An 8,981-nucleotide genomic window follows, 5' to 3' on the forward strand; every position below is an offset into this window, starting at 1 on the left:
GGAAACTGAACCCCTTTCAAGAGCATCCCGCATAGTCTCATGGATCAACAGGTATAAGTCAATACTCCTTATAGACAGTCTATTTAATACACTTATCAATAGTAAGATTGATGTCTTCTAAGATCTCTCCCATTTGCAGGTACCAGCAAATAGGTATTTGTCAGAAGTGTCTTCCTCGAGTGAGGGAAATATAGGAATAGAAGAGGAAAGTGAGACATGCAGTTTATCTAGAATAGGGAGATTAACTAGAGGTCAAAGGACTAGAAGGAAATTCAATAAACGCATGAAATTTTTCCTTGCTCAAGGGGTTCATGTTCTTATGATGATGAGATGAAAGGCGACATCAAGGTGCCCTTGAGGCACCAACATCTACAAAAACATTGGGTACCCAAGGAACTTCCTCCAATAAACACTAATTTTTGTGCTAACGAGAGGATATATCGCATAGCACCATCATCATTACATGGTTTGGGCCTATTTTTTATGGACGGCATAAAGATTTCTTACAACAAAGTTTCTATATTGATGGAGTATGTTGGACCATGTTATGATTACAAAATTTGGATGCATATTGTTCAATATAAAAAAAGTATGCGTAGGTATGCCCTCTCGAAAAATTATATACAACAGCAAGACAATAATCAAAGTAAAAGTGTGGCTATATACATTGATGGAAAGCCAAAAGCAATAGGGAATATTGCGGGTTTTATAAATAGTACATGACTCGGGTCAACTATAAAGCAACCCAATTGCATATTTGAGGCATGCGAGGGAAATTGTGTATTCATTTGTGTGATAAAATCAATACGTGCAGGGGAAGAGCTTCTTATTGATTACAATTTGAACTGCATAGATACAAATGAGGCTACTATCATGGGGGTGGTAAACCAACTTCTAATCAATGATTCCAACATACCATTTAGTCAATAAATTTTTGGCTAACATTTTTATACTTGATCTTTGACACAGGGGCACAATATGGAGCAACCGTCGCGAGGGGATGTTGGCGATGTTCCCGGCTCATCTACACATGAGCAAGTAAAACTCATTGTAATTGTGCAAACTAGATAGAAGAAAAATGTTATTTTTTTAATGTTGTTTTCTTCATTGTTTTGGAGTAATTTTGGTAATACTAATACTATTGTTGTCACAGAGGGCTAGTGGTCGGCGGGAGGGAAAGGAACCTGCACTCCCTCAGTAGTCTGCCCCTGAGGAGGAGCCATTTTATATTGATTTAGCAGAGATCGATGACTTGATCGGTTCGATTAAAAAGTTGCTAAAGAAAATTGGTAGAGAAATTATACATTTGGCAACCATTAAGCCTACTACTCAGGAAATAAAAAATAGGGCATCTGAATTGTTGCACACCTCTGAAACCTTAAAAGTAAGTATTAATGAAATTTTTAATTATAACAAGAGTTCAATAATGTTTTTTATGTTATGCTATTTTATGACATTAATTAAAATATGGATGCGTTGTCTTTATAGGGTTTTTTGCGTGATTTTGAGCCCCATTCCCATGATGAGGGTGCTGCAAGTGGTTCAGGTAGATCGCATGTTCCATTCCCCACTTGTGTTTTCCATTGAATATATATAGGAATTATCATAATCATTGACAATACATGCAATTAAGACTGAATTTATGCACACGTTCTATATTTATGCATGCTCTAACAATTTTATTCTTCAGCTTCAGATCCTATGATGATGTCACCTCCATCCAGGACAACCACAAATCTCTTTCTGACTGCTGAGTCGACAACACACAGCTTACAAGCATCTACTATTGCACCATCTACTAGTACACAAATCCCTCTTTTTCTCTCTTTTTTTATGTGTTTAAGTGTTATGTGTTTACGATGTCATCTTTGAGTACATTATATATCAACTTACAGGCTCATTAAATATGTATGGTTAGCAATATTATATTGACGTGATGATCCTAATCCTTGTTCCAAAACATATTCTTAATTACTAGAATGTTTTCATCACACTAAAGAATGAGCCCTCAAGTGAGTAATAGGGACATCTGTGATGCTTTTAGAAGATGAAAGTTTTCCAAAAAAAACTTAAGGAAAAGCAAAAGAAACTAATAAAATGAGGCATCAGGTGCTTAGGACAACCTCTGGACTTGCAAAATGCTGTCCACATACAAAAAACATAGCTACAAAATGAACATGAGATGCCCAGCAATAAAAGTTCCTCAAACATAAAGGGATGATTAGCTTCCTTGAGGTTGGTTTTTGATTCGCATCAGATGCTCCTACATCAAACTCCCCAACTAGGTAAAGACTGGTGAGAATGGCTCACAAATGGAGTTACATAGTAGGACTACTCTTTTAGACTGTGTCAATCTATAGAAAACTCTATCGTTGACATAGATAGAGGTAGTTCTACCTATTCCAGCACTTGGCCAGGATTCTCACCATCCACCTACATAGTTTGTTCTCTTCTTTTCTTCACTCTTGTGGACTTGTGCTCACCATAGTCCAACCTCCTCTTCCAAAGAATTTTCTCTTCTTTTCCTCCACATAACCTCTCCTCTCCTCCCCTTCTTTTTGGAATCATATCCATTGCAAAATGACCACCTCCCTGGATGCCCTATAACATTCTCAACTTTCTTTATATGTAATCAATTGAATCCCGCAAGAAAATCTGCCAACATCTTTCCCTACCTTCAACAAAGGTAAACCAGATTCTTTATCACAAAATTCATCAAAATTTGCACCATGTTCTTACGTTGCTCCATTGTCCATGAGCTCTTTGTATTTCACTACTGCAATCACATCTTCCTCATCTTCACTATCCCATCTATCTTACACCTTCCAAGTTTATCCATCCACTCATGCTCTATTACGAAAAACCATGCCCACAAATCTTCCTCTACCACTTCCTCAGCCTCATCTATCTCTTCTTTCAATCTTTCTCCAACACAGGATTGTCAAAATCCATCTAATAACAAATCCTCTCTTCTTTTTCTTTCTTTTCACCATCAATCACTTCAAGTCTTTCCAACTGTTCTCACTTCTATCCTCTATAACCAATAGGATTCTAGAAGAGGTACCTCTCCAAGATCTCTTCCACTCACTTCCATTCAGTGGAAAAAATCTGCACACATCTTACCTAGCTTCATCTCTGCTAGAGGATAGACAAATTATTTTGCACAACTTCTTTACTATTCACCCTTCTTGACACGTAGATCCTGGTGCAAATTGCCTCCCTTTGATGAAGATGGCTGCACACTCAGGAACATAGGCTCTAAAATACCATTTGATGGCAATGAAATCCACAATCACCAACAAAATCCAACCTTGTCTTCATGGCGACGAGAACTAAAACAAAATAAATTCATTTTCATAAAGCACATCTTCTGTGACAAAAACTAAAGTAATGTAGTAAATAACTTTCCCACACAAAGAACATTCCATAATCACTTCAAATTTCAGAATACAATACAGATACATAGAAACAATATATTTGCAGTAATAAGAAATTTTAAAAAATCAATAAATAGAATATATCTGATAATAATCTCCTTCACAATTCACTTGACTAAGATATGCAATTCAACCTTGCACAACTTTAACAAAAATATGAATATGTAGAGTCTCCTTCCATACAATTTAACAATTAATGGCATAAAGAATACAAACTTCTCCACATAAACCTGTGAATATTATCAATCAGATGTAGGCTTCTCTCATACCCTTATGCTGCCTCCTTTCTTAATTCCTTGTATATTCTCTGCACTCAATCATCCCCCAAATCTAAGAATGGGAATCATTGAACAAGAAAGATCATAAGTTTTATTGAAAGTTTGAAGCTGCTACTTGATAAATTACTATTAGCAAGACATAGTAGAAAATAAGACTGAAAAATACATTAATTGTTGATTTTGTTTCACTAATGTTTACAAGCATGGCAATTTCAATACATAAGAAGGACATATTTCCATAGCAAGTCAATTTGTGATATTGCTATTAGGATTTAGCTGTGTAATTTTTTAAGTCAAATTCATTAATTTATGATGTCCTCATCCTTACCCTAGTGACAGAACAACAATAGAATACTTATGTGGTTAAGGGGTGGCAGATCTTGAGCACCAACAACTAGCTAACTTGCTTAATATGAATTACCTGAAGAATTTGCATATCACATCTTGAGAAACAACGAGAAAGAAAGTCAACCATTTCCGAATTATTGATGTAACCCTGCAAACTTATTCATGTAACCTTGTAACCTTGTAAACTTGTAAACTTATGAAACTTTTTGCAATAGGAGCTACAACATCATTCCCTGGATGTTCCTATGTTCCTAGCACGGGAACGGTGAAGGATGTCATATTGATCGTCAGTGACGATGAAGGCATTCCATTAAAAGTAGCCAAAGTTCCAGGTACTTTAAAGTTATTATTCTATAGTGATATAATAGTAATTTATTTTTTGATCACTCTTCATCAACTAATGATCCCATGATTGTTTTGTAGGGAATGATGTTTTTTGGAAAAACCTTGGTGATGAGTGTTTGCAAATATTCGGGCCCACCATGCATACTTGGTAGAACATCATATCCTAACTAAAACCCCAAACCACTATTTTGATTTCATATCATTGCTAGAATAGTTTTCTTTTTCATCCATTTCTTGAACTATATTAAAGGTAGCTTCACTTCAGTTATGAGTCTAACATGTTTTTTTTTACTTAAAAGGTGGAATCTCCAAGACAAAAAGCTGAAGGATGATCTTATAGAGAGCATGACCCAACTCTTTGGACCTCGTGCATTCGAGAGAAACAAGCTCCTTGAAAAAGCTGGTTTATGTTTGAAGTATATTAGGGACCAGTATAGAAAAAATTTATGGGATAACCCTAGGTACGAGCATCCGCCCTATGTTGCTCAGGCTGAGTGACACGCTCTGATTTTGGATGGAAAGTATAAATCTGACAAGAAAAATACAATTACACTAGTAGAGAGTACACCGCCAAGGTATGTGATACTATTGAGAATGTAATTATGTACTAATTAACCTCTATATTTATATTATCTAACATATTTCAAACTTTTCATAGATTGCCTAACACATCAAAGGAAACAAAGGCAAGACTAGAAAAGCACAGGACACACAAGCTCGGCTCTAGTGGTTTTTCGAAACTTCAAGCACGAGTTGTAAGTATTCTTGATCCTCAACTTTTGCAACTTTTGTATTTCTTTTTGATATTTTAACTACCCTCCATTGGTTGATGAAACAATGCAAATAAAATTCACCATACCACGCAAAAATGCAGGGCTCAGAGTTCAAGAGATGCCTCACAGAAGAGGATAAGAGAATTGGCTTCCAACAAGGCTATAGAGCCATGGTTGAATGGCTATGAGCTAAAATCAATGTGGAAGGTTCTAATAATGATGCATCTAAGCCATAGGTAAATAAGCTAAATGAAATTTATTTCAAATTGAATACTTTACCAATTAGTCTATTTGATGTTAAGTTCCAATATAAAGTGAGTATATCTGTTTTAAGCAAGCAATGATAACAATGCGTAGGATGTTGGAATGCAGCCTAACAATCCTTCTACATAATCTGTGAATGTTGAAGGTTCGCATGATGTGCATCCCAGTGGTGGAGGTATACATTTGATAGTAAATTTTTTATATGTAATTGCAATTGGTGTTTGGATTAACGTAACATTTTGTATAACAGTTGTAGAGGATCAAGGCGTCAATGTTCATGAGCGTGTTGACGTTGAGTCTAGACAAAATGATGTGGTCAGATCAGGTAAAGAGCGCCACAGTTATGTTATTTAAAATAATTAAATACTTGTCAAATTTATAATAAATTATTTTTAATTTAACTCTTTTATTTCTTATTGCAGAGGACCCCCCTTTGCAACAGCATAGGAATTTGAGATCATCAAGAACAGAGAAAAGAACTGATGAAGGGGGAATTGATGATGACACTAATGCTGCTCTTAGAGCTTACATAGAAAAAAGAAATAGAAAGAAAAAAAGAAATGATTGTCATCTACATACCTTAATTGATAATGACTAAATTTCATGTCTCAATGAATTTAATTATGTGCTAATGAATGTTCATGAATTATGTGTTAATGCAAAATATTGATGAATGTTGCATGTTTATGAATCTAATGTGTTAATGAATGTTATCATGTGATATTGATTGAATGTTACAATTAATTAATGGTAGAAAGAATGAATGAATGTTAGATGTTAATGGGGAATGTAGAGTGATGTTAGGGGGAGGGGGGTGGGGCCAAATGAGCTTCCACCTTCACGTGGTTGGCCCTGTTTAGTAGAGAATATTAAACTATTCTCAAAACAAAGTGAAGCTCAATAAGATGTAAGTGAAGCTCAAATTGGCACAAATAGGGAGTCAATATGATGCAAGGGGTCATTTGAAGTCCTAGGGTGTCCTAGGAAGAGTTATGGGTGGATGGTAGTGTTTACATGATGTAATAGGCTATTAAAGCCCTTAAATGATGTAAAATGCACTCAAAGTGCAAAATCTGTTATTTCTTGCTCCTTCCCCAATATCAAATGCTTTAATTTTGATCTCCCTGAAGTCATCTGAAGGCTCCCAGTTATGTCAATACTTGCTTTAAACACAATGTTTGAACTCATTTTTTGTCTCTTCATAGATTTTGGGTAAAAAAATCCTCACTGGTTGTTTATGATCTGTTTGTGGTATAGGTGTGCAACACATTGTGGGCGACATGTTTGTCAATGTTCCAAAGGCAGACACTATATTTATGAAGGTAAAGTCTCTAAATGATTATCAATCACTTTCAGGATCTGATTTAAATTAGGAACCCATCTTCTTCATCATCTGCTCCTTTTTTATTAGAAATTTTCCTTCTGGTAGTGCTCTACTCCATTTCATAACTTTACCTTTTTCTGAAGCTGTGCTCTCTAGTCTCCATGTCTATCTCTGTGTTTTTGCCTAAATTCAAAGACCCGAATCCCTGTCCGATGCTTATTTATGAAACTATCCAACTTGTTTTTTAAGGTACAAGATCTATTTATTTGTAGATACACATTCATTTGTCATGTTCTGTCTGGAAGGGCAATGGGATTGGCAATAAGAAGACCCAGTAAGTGTAAAATCAATTATCATCATCATAGTTATAATCCCAATGGAGACTTGGAGGTGCCATTGTTTCACAAAACATCTGAAAAGATGCAATCTCAGGATCAGTGTGAGAACTTATTGAGGGATCAAATGGAGCAGTTTCTTTTAGATAGGGATTTGTTATCCGAAGCGATGAAATACATGGATGCAAGAACATTGGCAACAGCCTCATGTGTCAATAGGATATGGCATAAAGCTACACAAGATGACAAGTTGTGGGAAAACATATGTCTCGAGCATTGGGCTAACACTAGTTGTGGAAGCCATCAACTAAGATCTGTTGTTTTGGCTCTTGGTGGATTTCGGAAACTATATTCTCTTTCCCTTTGGCCTATGCTTAATCCATTTGCTTCTTATTCTTCTTCGCCATGTCCATTGCCTTCTCAAGCCTTGTCTCCCTTCTTATCAAAGCCTAGTCTGAATAAAAAGCACAGTGCAATGACTCAATCTTGGGGTAAGGATGAGATTCATCTTTCTCTTTCTCTTTTCTCTATCCATTGCTATGAGAAAATGAGTAGTCCTCCTATGCAAAATGTGTCCTCAGCCTAGTTTCAATCTTCCAAGCATCCCATATTTGAAGATGCAAGCAAGCCCAAATAGGTATAAATCCATCTAGCCCCACAATAGATATTGCTGGTATTTTAGTTTTGTGTGTATTAAATTTCTGTGAAGACCAAAGTTTGTATCTTTTCATTCCTAATTTGATCACGGACTTATAAGTAAACATCAGAACCAGACAGACCTTATAGTTTTCATGTTAGATGTAAATATATAGCTAGTTTGATGCCCATACATCTTACACTGCTTGGTCAGAAGGAGCGCTCGTGTGCAGCCTTGAAACCCTTCTAGGTGGCTAATAAGAAGGTAAAATTTCTAGATTTGATTTGTTTAGAGTGTTCCATGATTGGTCATAGCTATTGATAAACTTCTTAACATGGGTATGACGCTTATGGTGCTTTGTTTCAAGAATGAATATTATCATCTGAAGTAATAGATTGTTACCCATTATGGACTACTCATGGATTTCTCTTTTAATTTAGGGTTCATAATTACTTCAAGCCCAATTGCTAAATCTATGTTCAACAGATGTAAACAAAGATCAAGTAACTGGGCTGGATTTTGTTTACTTTATAGCTAACGTTGTGTTGATGCAAAGTTGCGAGTCAATTACAAGGTTTCATGGGGATCATCTTAGGTTGGGTACTAGGCTTTCTTCTTGATCCTACAGGGTTGTGGCCTAATTCCTCTTGTATATAACCAAACTTTAGCGAACAAGGCAATAAAGGCCAGATTGAGAACAAGAAGTATATTGTAAAGCCTACCTTATTAATATAAATCTTTAGTATCATGGTTGTTTCTGTAAACCCATTCTTGCATGTCCTGAGGGAGGTTGCCATAGATCTAATGGTATATATTATACTTTTTTTTGGTAATGTTCAACTAACAGCAAATTTAAAATGGCAAAACTTTTTGGCTAGTTCCCTAGACTTTGGATCTGTATGCTACTAGAACTTTAAAAACACAACTCTCCATTCGAATTCTCAATCGGTAGGAACTAGACGCTATGCGTCCTTGTTGTCTTTCAGCTTAGTGAATATCATTGTGGTTTCACTATCAAAGATCGAAAAACATCTATTTTTTGTTTCATTAGTGTTCTTTGTAGCATGCAACAGTGATTTTTGTCAACTGATGCAGTTCTAGAGAATGGAGGTGAAACTACAGAGTTGGAGGTATATGACTTTAAAGGAGATGGAGGAATAGCATTAGCTATGTAAAATACTGATGAGGTATGTAGTCCTCTCTTTTATGACAAATATAATTTCCTATTCTAATTCTAATT

General features: G+C 35.7%; 1 pseudogene; it reads left to right on the forward strand.

Moving 5' to 3' along the window:
• The first annotated feature begins 7,078 nt into the window (after window positions 1–7,078).
• LOC149543159 (F-box protein GID2 pseudogene) lies at window positions 7,079–7,741 on the forward strand (annotated as a pseudogene).
• The last annotated feature ends 1,240 nt before the right edge of the window (window positions 7,742–8,981 follow it).

The sequence above is a fragment of the Cupressus sempervirens genome, chromosome 8, assembly GCF_028749045.1.
Source record: "Cupressus sempervirens isolate cs-2001-9-10 chromosome 8, ASM2874904v1, whole genome shotgun sequence".
Lineage (NCBI taxonomy): Eukaryota > Viridiplantae > Streptophyta > Pinopsida > Cupressales > Cupressaceae > Cupressus > Cupressus sempervirens.